We start from the raw sequence: 20,946 nt of genomic DNA on the forward strand, positions 1-20,946 counted from the left end.
CATACCTCTTGGAATTATGGACAAATAGTTAAATTTTACTCTCATCAGACTATAAGGGGCGAAGGGCAGCTGTTCTCCTAAGCTCTGGCCCCCTACTAACAGAAAATGCCTTGACCGTCATGTGCTTTGGGTTTAGTATATGTTCACTTTTTCTCTTGAAGTCTCCGCTGGTTCCGCAATCCCAAATCCGGATGCCACCACACACATTCAACGACAAACTCTGTATTCATTTTTAACAGTCCAACTTTACTTAACATCAGATGTTCCATGGCAGTTACAGTACAACTCATGTCCACTTGGTCAGTTTTTCCAGCCTGAGCTCTCCCTTCAATTCCTGGCATCTCTGACCCCTTAGACACTCTTCTCATTTCCACAGTTCACATGATTCCTGGCTCACTTTTATTACTTTCTTATTACTTTAAACAGCACCCGCTTCTGTACCTATTTTGGGCTGTTGACCCCGGATATCCTATGATGGACTGCTGAATGTAGTGGCGGCTGTATGCATGCTGTTCCCCAAATGTCCTATGATTTTTCAGTACTATTCGGCCTACTGGCCTAATCAGCTTTTCATCTGATCTGTCACTATTTTAACTCCAATTCTATCTCTCTTTGTCTCACTAAAACCAGAAAGTGCCCCTCTTATATCTACTCCTACACCTCCCAATTGGGGAAATTCCAAAACTGTGTCAACTACTTCTGTACTGATCATATCTAACCTCCTGAACTATAGTGCCCTTTACTGAACTTCTCATAACTATTTTGATTGCTCTATCTTATCCATATATCTATGTCCTAATATCTTACCCTAATGATTTCAATAATTCTATTACAATGCACGTATAAATAATAAACATGAGTCATCCACATATAAAATAGTCATAAAACCATTAGTAAAATATGGCAACATACAACAGCACAATTCATATTTAAACTGAAGTGTTCCCGTTTTATCAGGAAAGGTCAAAGAGCATGATTGTCCCTTGCATACACTTACAAAGCCATAACGTGTTTCCACATACTTTTGGCAGACTTGTTGTAGGTTGCGGCAAAACACAGCCAGGCTTGAATGTTTTTCTATCTTGCCACCAGACCCCACAGACCAGACATATGAATAATATTACAGATTGTTGTCACATGCAGTACACCAGTGATTTTCAACCTTTTTTGAGCCGCGGCACACTTTTTATACTTAAAAAATCCCGGGGCACACCACCAACCATGATGGCACAAAATGACACTAAAACAGTACATATTCTACATATAGTTAATAATATAGATTCTAAATTCTAACCCTAACCCTAATTCTAACCCTAGCCCTAAGTGCAACCCTAACCCTAAGTGCAACCCTAACCCTACCCCTAACCCTAACCCTACGCCTAACCCTAACCCTAACCCTAATGGAAAAACAAAAATAATTATATTTTCTGTATTTTATTATTGTCCCTACCTATGGGGGTGATAAAGGGGGGGGGTTATTTACAATTTTTTTTATTTTGATCGCTGTGATAGAACTTATCACAGCGACCAAAATGTACAGGAACGAATCTGCCGGCCGGCAGATTCGGCGGGCGCACTGCGCATGCGCCCGCCATTTTCCAAGATGGCGGCGCCCATGGAGAAGACGGCCGGACACCGGGAGGGACATCGGAGCTAGGTAAGTATGGGGGGGTGGGATCGGAACACAGGGGGGGGATGGGAGGACCGGGGGAGCGGACAGGAGGACCAGGGAGCTGACAGGAGGGAGGAGGGGAGCGGACAGGAGATCGGGGCAGAAAGGACGACTGGGGAGGCAATCGGTGGTGGTGGGGGGGCAGATCGGGGTCTCCAGCCATGGCAGATGCTATTGCAGCATCGGCCATGGCTGGATTGTAATATTTCACCATTTTCATAGGTGAAATATTACAAATCGCTCTGATTGGCTGTTTCACTTTCAACAGCCAATCAGAGCGATCGTAGCCACGGGGGGGTGAAGCCACCCCCCCTGGGCTGAAGTACCACTCCCCCTGTCCCTGCAGATCGGGTGAAATTGGAGTTAACCCTTTCACCCGATCTGCAGGGACGCGATCTTTCCATGACGCCACATAGGCATCATGGGTCGGATTGGCACCGACTTTCATGACGCCTACGTGGCGTCATGGGTCGGGAAGGGGTTAATGATTATACACAGCATTATTGGCGGGCATTACCTTGGCGGCGGGCAAATGCGAGAGTCTCTCCGCTCTCAGGATGACGCGCCGGCCTCGGTGACGTCATTAAGTCGCGCGAGCGTTCAAAGCTCGCGCATGTGTTATTCCGTGACTGCGCATCGCTGCGCATTGCCGGGGAACAAAACAAAGGGGGCACCATAGTTTGGGGAACTTTCCCCGCGGCACACCCGACCATGTGTCGCGGCACACTAGTGTGCCGCGGAACACTGGTTGAAAATCACTGCAGTACACAACCGGTACTTGTCAAAAATTCCAGAAACTCCATTAATGTTGATGGAGGCTTTCTGGCAGCCTCCAAGACCAATTTTCTTCTTTGTCCGTGACCAATTTTCTTCTGCTATTCTCAGACTGGTAAGGGGCCATTGATATATGCTTCCCAACCTAAAAACAGCAGCCCGCAGCTTCCCAGAAAAGGTAAATCTATTAGATGCACCATTTCTGGCACTTTGCCCGGCTCTTCCCACTTGCCCTGTAGCTTTGGCAAGTGGGGTAATATTTGTGGGGTTGATGTCACCTTTCAGGTGACCTCAAGCCCACAGCTTAGTAATGGAGAGGTGCCTATAAGACACCTATCAATTACTAATCCTATAGTTGTAATGTTACATAAAGGCACAGCCAGAATAAAATACTTTTTTGAAAAAATTACATAGACTCCTATAATATTCTAAATTAAACCATTCTTATAACCACACCTAATCCAAGCAAATCCCTCAATCTCCTCTAATAAAAATAAAATAATAAACCAACAATATACCATACCTGTCCATCGTGTCCCATGCTGTAATCAATGTCTGGGGCTAAATAGTTTTCAACCAAAACGGTGCCAAGATGCGACCATCCCGGCTGAAAACCACTGGTGAATGATATGCTGAGAGCGCAGCGGTGACATCATCGAGGCCGGGCTGAACTGCGGTGACCTCAGGACATACTGCGCTTCAAAAGAATATCTCTGCAATGTAATGACACCACACAAAATGTTCACAAAAGCTTCAGAATCGGGGGAGGTCAGGGATTTTTACAAGATACGTGTCTCATTTTTTAAGCAAGTGATAGGTTCACATTAATGCACAGTGACCAAGTTGTTCACCTGATCTCCCCTTGGGCAACAAACGGCTGCTATTATATATCTGTTGTTATACTCAAATCCATTTTTGTGTCTGTAGTTAATTTTTACAATTAATCTATTGTGTGTCCTTGAGATACATACAGCTTTCCTTTCACATACATCAAGACATAACAAAAATAACAAAATCTGATAAAAATATATTTCTCATTTTCTTGATATGTTCATATTTCATATAAATCAATGAATCAAGTATTTTATCACAGTGGCAGCATGTGCATTTTATGGCACCTTGCAGACAGGAACAGTTAACCTGTAGTGAAGAGTTTACTATTTGCATTATTTTTAAATCTTAAAAAAGAAAAAAAATGTTTTTCCAACACTTTCCTTTATTACTTTTTGTACTAAACCACATATACATTATAATATTTAATGAATACTGTCTTTTCCTATTTTCTTCACAATTCTGTTCTTTTTCTTGATCCTCTTCAAGAACACTTGACCTGAAAACAGCCTAACAGGCTCACACAGGGGTCACTTTCACAATATAAGTCTACGGTACCTCATTCTAAGGATATTTAGGCTCACATTTGTGGAAATCGTACTTGCCCACCTAGCAGTCCCTTTGTTAGTTGGCAGTGATGAGGATTGCTCACATAACCCAGAAGAGGATCAAAGCAGCACTTGATAACAGGGAAACAGTAATAGGTAAATACCCTGAGGAGCAAAAGGGTAATAATGTTTTTAACTTTGGACTCTCAGGCTCCATATCTCACCATCCTCTATAGCGTCGAACATGAAACTACTATCACTTTATAGACAATCATCTTGGCTATCTCATGCGTACATTTGACTTGCGAGTATTTTGCATACGATTAGTTGTGCTTATTATTTTCAAGTCACTGCACTGTTACAGCCTTGCTCCTAGAAATCAAAATTGTTATTATTTTGTTAGTGTTTGTAAATTCATCTTTGGCCTTTAACACTGCCTGATTCCTTCTAGGCATGCGCTCGATCAGATTAAAGCATGTCTTAACCGAAATCTGATTCCAGGTCTCTTCTACACGTTCTCAAAGTTTGTGCATACTGGTGGACTCACTTGGGTATGTATGCTACTTCTTCAACTCTACCCACAAGTGTTCAATTGGGTTGAGATCTGGGGACTATGGAGGCCTCTACTTCATTGTCACTGAACCATTTCTTCTCCAATCTTAACGTTTGCTTTGTGTCATTGTCCTGCTGGAACACTTTTGATACCAATAGTGCTCAAATTTAGGAAGTAACTCGTCTGTTATGGTCTGGTGATTAAGGAGCGACATGCGACTAGCTCTGGGCAGGTGGTAACTATACCGACCGCAGTTCCTAATCTTAACACAGACACTAGCAGTAGCCGTGGGATGTTCCTGTCACTTCCTGGACACCTCGTCACAGCCGGAGAACTAGCTACCCCTGAAGGTTGAAACAGGAAAGCTATCTTGCCTCAGAGAAAATCCCCAAAGGATAGGACAGCCCCCCACAAATAATGACTGTGAGAGGAGAAGGAAATGATATACGTAGTATGAAACCAGATTTAGCAAAGGAGGCCACTACTAGCTAGACAGAATTAGTACAGAACAGAAAACTGTGCGGTCAGTAATAAAAACTAGAAAAAGTCCACCGCAGAGAAATGCAAAAATCTCCACACCTGACTAAAGGTGTGGAGGGCAAACTCTGCTGCCCAGAGCTTCAAGCTTAGCTAAATAGATCCATAATGATAAGATGGACAAATGAGCAAAACATAGAAAATGCCAAACAACAAAGTCCACAACAAGTGAACTGAAAAAGACAAGCAAGGACTTAGCTTTGCTGAAATGGTCAGAGTGGCAGGGAAATCCTCAGAGAGCCATGACTCCAAGCTCAACAATTGACAACTGGCATTGAATTAGGGATAAAACCAGACTAATATAGCCGAGCCAGAAAGACGATCAGTGAGAACAGCTGCTGATGCTAAATCCAAGAAGCAGCCATACCACTCAAAACCACAGGAGGGAGCCCAAGAGCAGAACTCACAAAAATGCTACTTATAACCACCGGAGGGAGCCCAAGAGCGGAATTCACAACAGTACCCCCCCTTGAGGAGGGGTCACTGAACCCTCACCAGAGCCCCCAGGCCGACCAGGACGAGCCAAATGGAAAGCACGAACCAAATCGGCGGCATGGACATCGGAGGCAACCACCCAAGAATTATCCTCCTGGCCATAACCCTTCCACTTGACAAGATACTGAAGCCTCCGCCTCGAAAAACGAGAATCCAAAATTTTCTCAACCACATATTCCAACTCCCCCTCAACCAACACCGGGGCAGGAGGATCAACAGATGGAACAACGGGTACCACATATCTCCGCAACAAAGATCTATGGAAAACATTGTGGATGGCAAAAGAGGCTGGAAGGGCCAAATGAAAAGACACTGGATTGATAATCTCAGAAATCTTATAAGGACCAATAAACCGAGGCTTGAACTTAGGGAAAGAAACTTTCATAGGAACATGACGAGAGGATAACCAGACCAAATCCCCCACACGAAGCCGAGGACCAACACACTGACGGCGGTTAGCAAAACGCTGAGCCTTTTCCTGGGACAATGTCAAATTGTCTACCACATGAGTCCAAATCTGCTGCAACCTGTCCATCACAGAATCCACACCAGGACAATCAGAAGGCTCAACCTGCGCTGAAGAAAAACGAGGATGAAAACCAAAATTACAAAAAAAAGGCCAAAGTAGCCGAACTGGCCAGATTATTAAGGGCAAACTCGGCCAACGGCAAGAAAGCCACCCAATCATCCTGATCAGACACAAAGCATCTCAAATAGGTTTCCAAGGTTTGATTAGTTCGCTCAGTTTGGCCATTTGTCTGAGGATGGAACGCCGAAGAAAAAGACAAATTAATGCCCATCTTAGCACAAAAGGCCCGCCAAAACCTGGAAACAAACTGGGAACCTCTGTCAGACACAATATTCTCTGGAATGCCATGCAAACGAACCACATGCTGAAAAAATAATGGAACCAAATCAGAGGAGGAAGGCAATTTAGGCAAAGGTACCAAATGGACCATTTTAGAGAACCGGTCACAAACCACCCAGATAACAGACATCCTCTGGGACACAGGAAGATCCGAAATAAAGTTCATGGAAATATGCGTCCAAGGCCTCTCCGGGACAGGCAAAGGCAAAAGCAACCCACTAGCGCGGGAACAGCAAGGCTTAGCCCGGGCACAAGTCCCACAGGACTGCACAAAAGAACGCACATCCCGCGACAAGGAAGGCCACCAAAAGGACCTAGCAACCAAATCTCTGGTACCAAAAATCCCAGGATGACCGGCCAACACAGAACAATGGACCTCAGAAATTACCTTACTTGTCCATCTATCAGGAACAAACAGCTTCCCCACAGGACAGCGGTCAGGTTTATCAGCCTGAAATTCCTGAAGCGCCCGCCGCAAATTAGGGGAGATGGCAGACAGAATCACCCCTTCCCTAAGAATGCCAACCGGCTCAAGGACTCCAGGAGAATCAGGCAAAAAAACTCCTAGAGAGGGCATCCGCCTTAACATTCTTAGATCCTGGAAGATATGAGACCACAAAATCAAAACGGGAGAAAAACAGGGACCACCGAGCCTGTCTAGGGTTCAGCCGCTTGGCCGACTCGAGGTAAATCAGATTCTTATGATCGGTCAAGACCACAATGCGGTGCTTGGCTCCCTCAAGCCAATGTCGCCATTCCTCAAATGCCCACTTCATAGCCAACAACTCCCGATTGCCGACATCATAATTGCGTTCCGCAGGCGAAAACTTTCGGGAAAAGAAGGCACATGGCTTCATCAAGGAACCATCAGAATTCCTCTGTGACAAAACTGCCCCTGCCCCAATCTCAGAAGCGTCAACCTCAACCTGAAAAGGAAGAGAAACATCCGGCTGATGCAAGACAGGGGCAGAAGTAAATCAGCGTTTAAGCTCCTGAAAGGCCTCAACAGCCTCAGAGGACCAATTAGTCACATCAGCGCCTTTCTTCGTCAAATCGGTCCAGGGTTTAACCACACTAGAGAAGTTGGCAATGAAACGGCGATAAAAATTAGCAAAGCCCAAAAATTTCTGAAGGCTCTTCACAGATGTGGGTTGAATCCAGTCATGAATGGCCTGGACCTTAACAGGATCCATTTCTATAGACGAAGGAGAAAAAATAAACCCCAAAAAAGAGACCTTCTGAACTCCAAATAGGCACTTAGACCCCTTCACAAATAGAGCATTATCACGAAGGATCTGGAATACCATCCTGACCTGCTTCACATGAGACTCCCAATCATTGGAAAAAATCAAAATATCATCCAAATACACAATCAAGAATTTGTCAAGATAATTGTGGAAAATATCATGCATAAAGGACTGAAATACAGAAGGAGCATTAGAAAGCCCGAAAGGCATCACCCAGGTATTCAAAATGGCCTTCAGGCATATTAAATGCAGTTTTCCATTCGTCACCGTTTAATACGAACAAGATTATATGCCCCTCGAAGGTCAATCTTAGTAAACCAACTAGCCCCCTTAATCCGAGCAAACAAATCAGAGAGCAAAGGTAAAGGGTATTGGAATTTGACCGTGATCTTATTAAGAAGACGATAATCAATACAGGGTCTCAAGGAGCCATCCTTCTTGGCAACAAAAAAGAATCCCGCTCCCAATGGTGACGAAGACGGCCGAATATGCCCCTTCTCTAAAGACTCCTTTACATAGCTCCGCATGGCTGCATGCTCTGGCACAGACAGATTGAAAAGTCGGCCCTTAGGGAACTTACAGCGAGGAATCAAGTCAATAGCACAATCACAGTCCCTATGTGGAGGAAGGGAACTGGACTTGGGCTCCTCAAATACATCCTGGAAATCTGACAAAAATTCAGGAACATCAGAAGAGGGGGAAGAGGAAATTGACATTAAAGGAACGTCACTATGTACCCCTTGACAACCCCAACTAGTCACAGACATTGATTTCCAATCCAGCACTGGATTGTGTACTTGTAACCATGGAAACCCCAGTACAACAACATCATGTAAATTATGCAACACCAGAAAACGACAATCTTCCTGATGTGCTGGAGCCATGCACATAGTCAGCTGAGTCCAATACTGAGGTTTACTCTTGGCCAACGGTGTAGCATCAATACCCCTTAATGGTATGGGACTCTGCAAAGGCTGCAAAGAAAAACCACAGCGCCTGGCAAATTCTAAGTCCATTAAGTTCAGGGCAGCGCCTGAATCCACAAATGCCATGACAGAAAAAGATGACAATGAGCAAATCAGGGTCACAGACAAGAGAAGCTTAGGCTGCACAGTACTAATGGTAACAGATCTAGCGACCCTCTTAATACGTTTAGGGCAATCAGAAATAGCATGAGCAGAATCCCCACAGTAAAAACACAGCCCATTCTGACGTCTGTATCCCCTCTGTTCCGCTCTAGTCAGAATCCTATCACATTGCATAGGCTCAGGACTCTGCTCAGAGGACGCTGCCATATGGTGCACCACTTTGCGTTCACGCAGGCGCCGATCAATCTGAATGGCCAGAGACATAGACTCGCTCAAACCAACAGGCGTGGGGAACCCCACCATAACATCCTTAAGGGCTTCAGAAAGACCCTTTCTAAAAATTGCTGCCAGAGCATCCTCATTCCATTTAGTGAGCACAGACCATTTTCTAAATTTCTGGCAGTATAATTCAGCCGCTTCCTGACCCTGACACAGGGCCAACAGTGTTTTCTCAGCATGCTCTACAGAATTAGGTTCGTCATACAATAATCCGAGCGATTGAAAAAATGCATCTACATTAAGCAATGTCGGATCCCCTGACTCAAGGGAGAATGCCCAGTCCTGAGGGTCACCACGCAGCAGAGAAATAACTATTTTTACTTGCTGAATGGGGTCACCAGAGGAACGAGGTTTCAGAGCAAAAAACAATCTGCAGTTAATTTTAAAGGTCAAAAACTTAGTTCTATCCCCGTAAAACAAATCCGGAGTAGGAATTCTAGGCTCTAAGGCCAGAGTCTGAACAACATAATCTTGAATACTCTGTACTCTTGCAGCAAGCTGATCCACACGAGAAAACAACCTCTGAACATCCATGCCCGCATCCAAATCCTGAATCACCCAGAGATTAAGAGGAAGGAAAAAGACAAAACAGACTAAAGAAAAAAAAATGGCTCAGAACTCTTTTTCTTTTCCTTCTTTTGAGATGCATTCAGCTCATTTTTGGCCAGTTGTACTGCTATGGTCTGGTGATTAAGGAGCGACATGCGACTAGCTCTGGGCAGGTGGTAACTATACCGACCGCAGTTCCTAATCTTAACACAGACACTAGCAGTAGCCGTGGGATGTTCCTGTCACTCCCTGGACACCTCGTCACAGCCGGAGAACTAGCTACCCCTGAAGGTAGAAACAGGAAAGCTATCTTGCCTCAGAGAAAATCCCCAAAGGATAGGACAGCCCCCCACAAATAATGACTGTGAGAGGAGATGGAAATGACATACGTAGTATGAAACCAGATTTAGCAAAGGAGGCCACTACTAGCTAGACAGAATTAGTACAGAACAGAAAACTGTGCGGTCAGTAATAAAAACTAGAAAAAGTCCACCGCAGAGAAATGCAAAAATCTCCACACCTGACTAAAGGTGTGGAGGGCAAACTCTGCTGCCCAGAGCTTCCAGCTTAGCTAAATAGATCCATAATGATAAGCTGGACAAATGAGCAAAACATAGAAAATGCCAAACAACAAAGTCCACAACAAGTGAACTGAAAAAGACAAGCAAGGACTTAGCTTTGCTGAAATGGTCAGAGTGGCAGGGAAATCCTCAGAGAGCCATGACTCCAAGCTCAACAATTGACAACTGGCATTGAATTAGGGATAAAGCCAGACTAATATAGCCGAGCCAGAAAGACGATCAGTGAGAACAGCTGCTGATGCTAAATCCAAGAAGCAGCCATACCACTCAAAACCACAGGAGGGAGCCCAAGAGCAGAACTCACAAAAATGCTACTTATAACCACCGTAGGGAGCCCAAGAGCGGAATTCACAACACTCGTCATGTTGAATACTCATATATAGCTCAGCATTGAGACCTCCATCCATTTTAGTCAAGTATCCAATGGCTTTGGCTGTGAAACAACCCCATGTCATCAGGCTTCCTTTACCGATCTTGACAGTTCCTTCAATTTCTCAATCCGTTAGCCTCTTTTTCACTTGTTTCTTCCAGACCCATTTGCACCTATCAGAGCCTAGTCTATTGAATTTTGTCTCATCACTCTAAATCACCTGTTTCCAATCTTCTACTGTCCACTTGTCATATTTGTTTGCAAACTTGAGCCGACGCTTCCTAGGATGATATCAAAGTCGAGGCTTCCTCACCTTTTTTCAAGCCACTATTCCAGACTTGTCTAACATGTGTCACTCAGTACTTGCAGGGACATCTGTGATCTCACTATTATGAAACATATGAGCCAACTCCACTGCTGTATTTGTCACACCAGAACTGACAGACCTTGTGATGAGCCAACTTGTTGACTCAGATATTTTCCCTGTACGTTCACATCTTGGCTTTTGATTGGATTGATGGACATGATTTTGTATTCTTCCAACTGTCATGCCACTCACATGTTTAAATTTAGCTGGATGATGCTGTTTATTTTATCTTGGGGAATATTCTTCATGGCTGCTCCTCAATTCAAACCAGTAGCCTTTTGCTTGGAAATCAACCTAATAGCACACTGAGCTATTAGTGAATTTTAGTATACAGGAAGAAAATGATTTTTCCACCACCAGTAGTGAAACACAAACAATGCAGTAACATGACAAGAATCTGCATAACTAATTATATTCTAAATAGTTGCAAGTCAAAATTATTTATAACATAGCCAAGATGATTGTCTATAAAATGGTTGTAGTCTCATATTAGAAGCAGTATTGTATCGTGAGAGATGGAGCCTGAAAATTAAAAGTTCTAAACATTGTTACACTTTAGCTCATCAGTGTATTTTAAAGGGAACCTGTCACCCCCAAAATCGAAGGTTAGCTAAGCCCACCGGCATCAGGGGCTTATCCAGAATGCTGTAGATAAGCCCTCAATGTAACCTGAAAGATGAGAAAAAGAGGTTAGATTATCCTCACCTGGGCGGGCGGTCCGATCCAATGGGCGTCGTGGTCCGGTCCGGGGCCTCCCATCTTCTTACGATGAAGTCCTCTTCTTGTCTTCACGCTGCGGCTTCGGCGCAGGCACACTTTGTCTGCACTGTTGAGGGCAGAGCAAAGTACTGAAGGGTGCAGGTGCTGGACCTCTCTGACCTTTCCCGGCACCTGCGCACTGCAGTACTTTGCGCTGCCCTCAACAGGGCAGATAAAGTACGCCTGCGCCAGAGCCGCAGCATGAAGACAAGAAGAGGACGTCATCGTAAGAAGATGGAAGGCGCTGGACCGCGACACCCATCGGACCGGACCGCAGCGGGAACGCCCCTGGGTGAGTATAATCTAACCTCTTTTTCTCATCTTTCAGGATACATTGGGGACTTATCTACAGCATTACAGAATGCTATAGATAAGCCCCTGATGCCGATGGGCTTAGCTCACCTTCGATTTTGGGGGTGACAGGTTCCCTTTAAAACAAATGCACTACATTATATGGATAGTTAGGATGATTTAGAGAAAAACAAATTACTGAGACTTCTTTAAGTATAGAAAATGTTTGCCAACTATCCTACAATGTCTGGTGTTATGATCTGGTGACCTTGGAGCCGCATGAAAACTTTCTCTGGAGTCGGTGGAACCTGTACTGACCGCAAATCCTGAACTAACACCGCAACTAGAAGTAGCCGTGGGGTGTGCCTAAGAAACCCTAGACACCTCGACACAGCTGGAGGACTAAATACCCCTATAGATGGAAATAGGAATGCTATCTTGCCTCAGAGCAGACCCCCAAAGGATAGGCAGCCCCCCACGAATAATGACTGTGAGTAGGAGAAGAATAGACACACGCAGGTAGAAAACAGGATTTAGCAAAAGAGGCCACTCTAGCTAAATAGGAAAGGATAGGACAGATTACTAGGCGGTCAGTATTAAAACCCTTCCAAAAATATCCACAACAGATAATACAAAAAGTTCCACAATCTAACTAAAGACATGGAATGTATATCTGCCACTCCAGAGAATCCAACTGAGAAGACTGAGAAAATACTGACACAATCTAAGCTGGACAAGAAAACACAAAGAATAGCACTGTATTGTGAAGCACACAGCATGTGTGCCACAGGAAAAAAAAAACAGACACTTATCTTTGCTGATTTGGCAGAAAGGCAGGAGGAACCAGGCAGAGGTCCTACACCTCCCAACAACAATTGACAACTGGCAAGGACTAATGAATCCTGCACACCTAAATACCCCAGTCAGAACTGCAATCAGCAGACACACCTGACCAGGACTGCAACTCAGGGACAACTGCATTACCACCTACTACCACCGGAGGGAACCCAAAAGCAGAATTCACAACAGTACCCTCCCCTTGAGGAGGGGTCACCAAACCCTCACCAGCGCCCCCAGGCCAATCAGGATGAGCTAGATGAAAGGCACGGAGAAGATCAGCAGCATGGACATCAGATGCAAAAACCCAAGAATTATCCTCCTGGCCATAACCCTTCCATTTGACAAGGTACTGAAGCCTCCGCCTCGAAAAACGAGAATCCAAAATCTTCTCAACCACATACTGCAACTCCCCATCAACCAAAACAGGGGCCGGAGGATCAACAGAGGGAACAACGGGCACCACATATTTCCGCAATAAAGATCTATGGAAGACATTATGGAAAGCAAAAGAGGCCGGAAGAGCCAATCGAAAAGACACCGGATTAATAATCTCAGAAATCCTAAAAGGACCAATAAGCCGAGGCTTAAACTTAGGGGAAGAGACCTTCATAGGAACATGACGGGAAGACAACCAAACCAAATCCCCAACCCGAAGCCGGGAACCAACACACCGACGACGGTTAGCAAAACGTTGAGCCTCCTCCTGAGACAACACCAAATTGTCCACCACATGAGCCCAAATCTGCTGCAACCTGTCAACCACAGAATCCACACCAGGACAGTCAGAAGGCTCAACCTGCCCAGAAGAAAAACGAGGATGAAAACCAAAATTACAAAAAAAAGGCGAAACCAAAGTAGCCGAACTAGCCCGATTATTAAGGGCAAACTTGGGCAATGGCAAAAAGGCCACCCAATCATCCTGATCGGCAGACACAAAGCATCTCAAATAAGTCTCCAAAGTCTGATTAGTTCGCTCGGTCTGGCCATTTGTCTGAGGATGAAATGCAGAAGAAAAAGACAAATCAATGCCCAGCCTAGCACAAAAGGCCCGCCAAAACCTAGAAACAAACTAGGAACCTCTGTCGGACACAATATTCTCCGGAATACCATGCAAACGAACCACATGCTGAAAAAACAACGGAACCAACTCTGAAGAGGAAGGCAATTTAGGTAAAGGCACCAAATGAACCATCTTAGAAAACCGGTCACAAACAACCCAGATAACCGACATCCTCTGGGAAACCGGAAGATCAGAAATAAAATCCATAGAAATATGCGTCCAGGGCCTCTCAGGGACCGGCAATGGCAAAAGTAACCCACTAGCACGGGAACAACAAGGCTTGGCCCTCGCACAAGTCCCACAGGACTGCACAAAAGAACACACATCACGTGACAACGAAGGCCACCAAAAGGACCTACCAACCAAATCTCTGGTACCAAAAATACCAGGATGACCAGCCAACACAGAACAGTGAACCTCAGAAATCACTCTACTAGTCCATCTGTCAGGAACAAACAATTTCCCCACAGGACAGCGATCAGGTCTATCAGCCTGAAATTCCTGAAGAACCCGCCGTAAATCAGGGGAAATGGCAGAAAGGACCACCCTTTCTTTCAGAATGCCGACCGGTTCAAGGACCTCAGGAGAATCAGGCAAAAAACTCCTAGAAAGGGCATCAGCCTTAATATTCTTAGAACCCGGAAGATACGAAACCAAGAAATCAAAACGGGAAAAAAACAAGGACCATCGAGCCTGTCTAGGACTCAGCCGTTTGGCAGACTCGAGGTAAATCAAATTCTTATGATCGGTCAGGACCACAATACGGTGCTTAACTCCCTCAAGCCAATGTCGCCACTCCTCAAACGCCCACTTCATAGCCAACAACTCCCGATTGCTGACATCATAATTGCGTTCAGCAGGCGAAAACTTGCGGGAGAAGAAGGCACACGGTTTCATCAAAGAACCAACAGAATCCCTCTGAGACAAAACGGCCCCTGCCCCAATCTCAGAAGCATCAATCTCAACCTGAAACGGGAGAGAAACATCTGGTTGGCGCAACACCGAAGCAGAAGTAAATCGGCGTTTAAGCTCCTGAAAGGCAGATACAGCCGCAGAGGACCAATTCGCCACATCAGCGCCTTTTTTCGTCAAATCAGTCAAGAGTTTAACCACGCTGGAGAAGTTAGCAATGAACCGGCGATAAAAATTTGCAAAACCCAAAAATTTCTGAAGGCTCTTCACGGATGTGGGTTGAATCCAATCATGAATGGCCTGAACCTTAACCGGATCCATCTCCATAGATGAGGGAGAAAAAATAAAGCCCAAAAAAGAAACCTTCTGCACCCCAAAGAGACACTTAGACCCCTTCACAAACAAAGCATTGTCACGAAGGATCTGAAATACCATCCTGACCTGTTCTGTTGTGAATTTGCTTTTTGCTCCCTCTAGTGGTTACTAGTTTTTTGACTCTGGTTTTTCTGTCATTCCTTTTATCCGCACCTGGGTCGTTAGTTAGGGGTGTTGCTATATAAGCTCCCTAGACCTTCAGTTCTATGCCTGGTATCGTAGTTTTCAGAGCTAGTCTGCTGTGCTCTTGTCTACTGATCCTGGTTCCAGTTATATCAGCTAAGTCTGCCTTTTGCTTTTTGCTATTTGTTTTGGTTTTGTATTTTTGTCCAGCTTGTTCCAAATCTATATCCTGACCTTTGCTGGAAGTTAGACGGTTCGGGGGTTCTTGAATTTCCAGTGTGGATTTTGATAGGGTTTTTGTTGACCATATAAGTTACCTTTCTTTATTCTGCTATCAGTAAGCGGGCCTCTCTGTGCTAAACCTGGTTCATTTCTGTGTTTGTCATTTCCTCTTACCTCACCGTTATTATTTGTGGGGGGCTTCTATCCAGCTTTGGGGTCCCCTTCTCTGGAGGCAAGAAAGGTCTTTTGTTTTCCTCTACTAGGGGTAGCTAGATTCTCCGGCTGGAGCGTGTCATCTAGAATCAACGTAGGAATGATCCCCGGCTACTTCTAGTGTTGGCGTTAGGAGTAGATATATGGTCAACCCAGTTACCACTGCCCTATGAGCTGGATTTTTGTATTCTGCAGACTTCCACGTACCTCTGAGACCCTCGCCATTGGGGTCATAACACTGTTCCACATGAGACTTCCAATCATCGGAAAAAATCAAAATATCGTCCAAATATACAATCAAAAATTTATCAATATAAGTCCGGAAGATATCATGCATGAAGGATTGAAAAACAGATGGAGCGTTAGTGAGCTCGAATGGCATCACAAGGTATTCAAAATGGCCTTCGGGCGTATTAAACGCAGTTTTCCATTCATCACCCTGCTTAATACGAACAAGATTATATGCCCCGAAGGTCAATCTTTGTAAACCAACTAGCCCCCTTAATCCTAGCAAACAAATCGGAAAGCAAAGGTAAAGGGTATTGAAACTTGACCGTGATCTTATTCAAGAGGCGATAATCAATACAAGGTCTCAAGGAGCCATCCTTCTTAGCAACAAAAAAAAAACCTGCTCCCAACGGTGAAGAAGATGGCCGAATATGCCCTTTCTCCAAAGACTCCTTAACATAACTCCGCATGGCGGTATGTTCAGGCACAGACAGGTTGAAAAGTCAGCCTTTAGGAAACTTACTGCCTGGAATCAAGTCAATCGCACAATCACAGTCCCTGTGCGGTGGAAGGGAACTGGACTTGGGCTCATCGAATACATCCTGAAAATCAGACAAAAACTCTGGAATTTCAGAAGAGGAAGAAGAGGAGATTGACATCAAAGGAACATCATTATGAACCCCCTGACAACCCCAACTAGTCACAGACATAGATTTCCAATCCAACACAGGATTATGTACCTGCAACCACGGGAAACCCAGCACGATAACATCATGCAAATTATGCAACACCAGAAATCGACAATCTTCCTGATGGGCTGGCGCCATGGGCATGGTCACCTGTGTCCAAAACTGGGGCTTATTTTTAGCCAAAGGTGTAGCATCAATCCCCCTTAAAGGAATAGGGTTCTGCAAAGGCTGCAAGGGAAAACCACAATGCCTGGCAAACTCAAAATCCATTAAGTTCAAGGCGGCGCCTGAATCCACAAACGCCATGACAGAAAATGATGACAATGAGCAGATCAAGGACACCGATAACAGAAATTTAGGTTGTACAGTACTGATAGTAAATGAACTGGCAATCCTTTTTGTCCTCTTAGGGCAGACTGAAATGACATGAGAAGCGTCGCTGTTGTGAACTCTGTGTTCAGGCTCCCTCTTGTGGTCACTGGTGGTATGGTGTGACTTTTGCTTTGGGCTCCCCCTGGTGGCTTTGTCTGTTATCCTGCTGGTCTCTGGCTATCAGCTGGTTCGTTATCCTCTGGGAGGTTCCTATATAGCTCTGTTTTACTTTCACTTGTTGCCGGCTGTCGATGTAATCAGTGCTACTCAGATTCCTTCTGACTACCATGCTCCCAGTCCATCCAGGACAAGCTAAGTTTTGTTTGCTCATTTTTTGATCAGCAGTGTTTATCATGTTTTTTGTTCCAGCTTGCTAAAATGTAATTCCCTCGCTTGCTGGTTGCTCTAGTGGGCTGAGTTTCTCCCCACACACCGTTAGTTGGTGTGTGGGTTCTTGAAATCTCAGGATGGATATTTTGTAAGGGTTTTTTATTGATCACATAGACCCCTGCTCTATTTTCTGCTTTCTAGTACTAGTGGGCCTCTTTTGCTGAATCTGATTTCATCCCTATGTATGTGCCTTCTTCTTACTTCACCGTTAATATTTGTTGGGGGCTTCTATATCTTTGGGGATTATTTCTCTGGAGGCAAGCGAGGTCCTTCTTTCTCTTTAGGGGTAGCTAGTTCCTCAGGCTGGCTCGAGACGTCTAGGAATTATTTAGGCACGTTCACCGGCTACCTCTAGTTGTGTTGGATAGGTTCAGATTTGCGATCAGTCCAGTTACCATCTCCCTAGAGCTCGTCCTTAGTTTAATCACTTGCTGGTCTATTTGTGATCCTCAGCCACTAGGGATCATAACAGTACAGCCGGCCAACAAAGTGTTAATTGCATGGCAGAAGCAGGAGAAAAGAAGCCTTGAGAAATTTTTTTTTTTTTTTCTTGTTGTTGCCGTGTGTCTAGCTGCCGTGCTAGCTTCTCTCCTCTTAATCTTGGTGTGGCTCTGAGTTCAGCTGCTGACATGGATGTCCAGAGCTTGGCTTCCAGTCTGGATCATCTTGCTGCCAGAGTTCAAAGTATTCAGGATTTTGTTGTTCACAGTCCTATGTCTGAGCCTAGGATACCTATTCCGGAGTTGTTTTCTGGAGATAGATCTAGGTTCCTGAATTTTAAGAACAATTGTAAGTTGTTTCTTTCTTTGAAACCTCGTTCCTCTGGTGATGCCGTTCAGCAAGTTAAGATTATCATTTCCTTTTTGCGTGGTGACCCTCAAGATTGGGCCTTCGCATTGGCGCCAGGGGATCCTGCATTGCTCAGTGTGGATGCGTTTTTTCTGGCCCTTGGATTGCTCTATGAGGAACCTAATCTTGAGAACCAGGCTGAAAAAGCGTTATTGGCCCTCTCGCAGGGGCAAGATGAAGCAGAGGTGTACTGCCAGAAATTTCGGAAATGGTCGGTGCTTACTCAGTGGAATGAGTGTGCCCTGGCTGCAAATTTCAGAGAAGGTCTTTCTGAAGCCATTAAGAATGTCATGGTGGGGTTCCCTACGCCTGCAAGTCTGAATGAGTCAATGACTCTGGCCATTCAGATTGATCGGCGGTTGCGGGAGCGCAAACCTGTGCACCATTTGGCGGTGTCTTCTGAACAGACACCTGAATCTATGCAATGTGACAGAATTCTGACCAGAAGTGAACGGCAAAATTATAGACGGCAAAATGGGTTGTGCTTTTACTGTGGTGACTCAGCTCATGTTATCTCAGCATGCTCTAAGCGCAAAAAAAAGGTTGATAAATCTGTCACCATTGGTACTTTACAGCCTAAGTTCATTTTGTCTGTTACCCTGATTTGTTCCCTGTCATCTTACCCGGTTAATGCCTTTGTAGATTCAGGTGCTGCCCTGAGTCTGATGGATTGGTCATTTGCCAGGCGCTGTGGTTTTGATTTGGAGCCTTTAAAATTCCCTATTCCACTAAGGGGAATTGACTCTACGCCATTGGCTACGAATAGACCTCAGTACTGGACACAAGTGACCATGTGCATGACTCCTGTTCATCAGGAGGTGATTCGTTTTCTTGTATTGCATAATTTGCATGATGTTGTCGTGTTGGGTCTACCATGGTTGCAGACTCATAATCCAGTCCTGGATTGGAAAGCTATGTTTGTGTCAAGTTGGGGTTGTCAAGGAATTCATGGTGACGCTCCTGTGGTGTCAATTGCTTCGTCCACTCCTTCTGAAGTCCCTACGTTTTTGTCAGACTACCAGGATGTATTTGAGGAGCCCAAACTCAATTCTCTACCTCCTCATAGGGACTGTGATTGTGCTATAAATTTGATTCCTGGTAGTAAGTTTCCTAAGGGACGACTTTTCAATTTATCTGTGCCGGAGCATGCTGCCATGCGGAGTTATATAAAGGAGTCTTTGGAGAAGGGACATATTCGCCCATCCTCTTCCCCTCTTGGTGCGGGATTCTTTTTTGTGGCTAAGAAGGATGGTTCCCTGAGACCTTGTATTGATTATCGCCTTTTGAATAAAATCACGGTCAAATTTCAGTATCCTTTGCCATTGTTAACTGATTTGTTTGCTCGCATTAGGGGGTCTAGTTGGTTCACCAAGATAGATCTTCGTGGTGCGTATAACCTTGTGCGTATAAAACAGGGTGATGAATGGAAAACTGCATTTAATACGCCTGAAGGCCCTTTTGAGTACCTGGTGATGCCTTTTGGACTTTCTAATGCTCCTTCAGTCTTTCAGTCCTTTATGCACGACATCTTCCGTGAATATCTGGATAAGTTTATGATTGTGTATCTGGATGATATTCTGGTTTTTTCGGATGATTGGGAGTTTCATGTTAGGCAGGTCAGGATGGTCTTTCAGGTCCTGCGTGACAATGCTTTATTTGTGAAGGGCTCAAAATGTCTTTTTGGAGTCCAGAAGATTTCTTTTTTGGGTTTCATTTTTTCTCCTTCTACTATTGAGATGGACCCAGTCAAGGTTCAGGCTATTCATGACTGGACGCAGCCTACATCTGTTAAGAGTCTTCAGAAGTTCTTGGGTCAGGTGGAGCCTTCTGACTGTCCTGGAGTGGATGTTGTGGTTGATAGGTTGTATCAGATTTGGAATCATGTGGTGGACAATTTGAAGCTGTCTCAAGAGAAGGCTCAGCTCTTTGCCAACCGCCGTCGCTGTGTGGGTCCCCGACTTCGCGTTGGTGACTTGGTGTGGTTGTCTTCTCGCTTCGTTCCTATGAAGGTCTCCTCTCCTAAGCTCAAGCCTTGGTTTATCGGTCCTTATAAGATTCTGGAAGTCCTTGGCCCTGTGTCATTTCGTCTGGACCTCCCAGCATCATTTGCTATTCATAATGTGTTCCATCGCTCGTTGTTGCGGAGGTATGTGGTGCCTGTGGTTCCTCCGGTTGAGCCTCCTGCCCCGGTGCTGGTTGAGGGAGAATTGGAATACGTGGTGGAGAAGATCTTGGATTCTCGTATTTCTAGACGGAGGCTCCAGTATTTGGTTAAATGGAAGGGCTATGGTCAGGAGGATAATTCTTGGGTTGTCGCCTCTGATGTTCATGCAGCCTATTTGGTTCGTGCCTTCCATGTGGCTCATCCTGATTGCCCTGGTGGTTTTCATGAGGGTTCGGTGAACCCTCCTCAAGGGGGGGGTTACTGTTGTGAACTCTGTGTTCAGGCTCCCTCTTGTGGTCACTGGTGGTATGGTGTGACTTTTGCTTTGGGCTCCCCCTGGTGGCTTTGTCTGTTATCCTGCTGGTCTCTGGCTATCAGCTGGTTCGTTATCCTCTGGGAGGTTCCTATATAGCTCTGTTTTACTTTCACTTGTTGCCGGCTGTCGATGTAATCAGTGCTACTCAGATTCCTTCTGACTACCTTGCTCCCAGTCCATCCAGGACAAGCTAAGTTTTGTTTGCTCATTTTTTGATCAGCAGTGTTTATCATGTTTTCTGTTCCAGCTTGCTAAAATGTAATTCCCTCGCTTGCTGGTTGCTCTAGTGGGCTGAGTTTCTCCCCACACACCGTTAGTTGGTGTGTGGGTTCTTGAAATCTCAGGATGGATATTTTGTAAGGGTTTTTTATTGATCGCATAGAC

At 45.0% G+C, this 20,946-nt stretch overlaps 1 protein-coding gene across 6 annotated transcripts in view; it reads left to right on the plus strand.

The window, feature by feature from the left end:
• The window catches only part of EPS8L3 (EPS8 signaling adaptor L3), a 220,354-nt gene that overhangs the window by 36,048 nt on the left and 163,360 nt on the right, over nt 1-20,946 (plus strand). Inside the window, exon 1 of one of the 6 annotated variants that reach the window (XM_077295227.1) lies at nt 4,332-4,376. The exons of the other annotated variants lie outside the window; for them this stretch is intronic. The gene's annotated coding sequence lies outside the window, so the exon portion shown is untranslated. Of the gene's footprint in view, nt 1-4,331; nt 4,377-20,946 lie in introns of those variants that run through there. 6 annotated transcript variants of the gene reach the window in all.

The sequence above is a fragment of the Ranitomeya variabilis genome, chromosome 3 (assembly GCF_051348905.1).
Source record: "Ranitomeya variabilis isolate aRanVar5 chromosome 3, aRanVar5.hap1, whole genome shotgun sequence".
NCBI lineage: Eukaryota > Metazoa > Chordata > Amphibia > Anura > Dendrobatidae > Ranitomeya > Ranitomeya variabilis.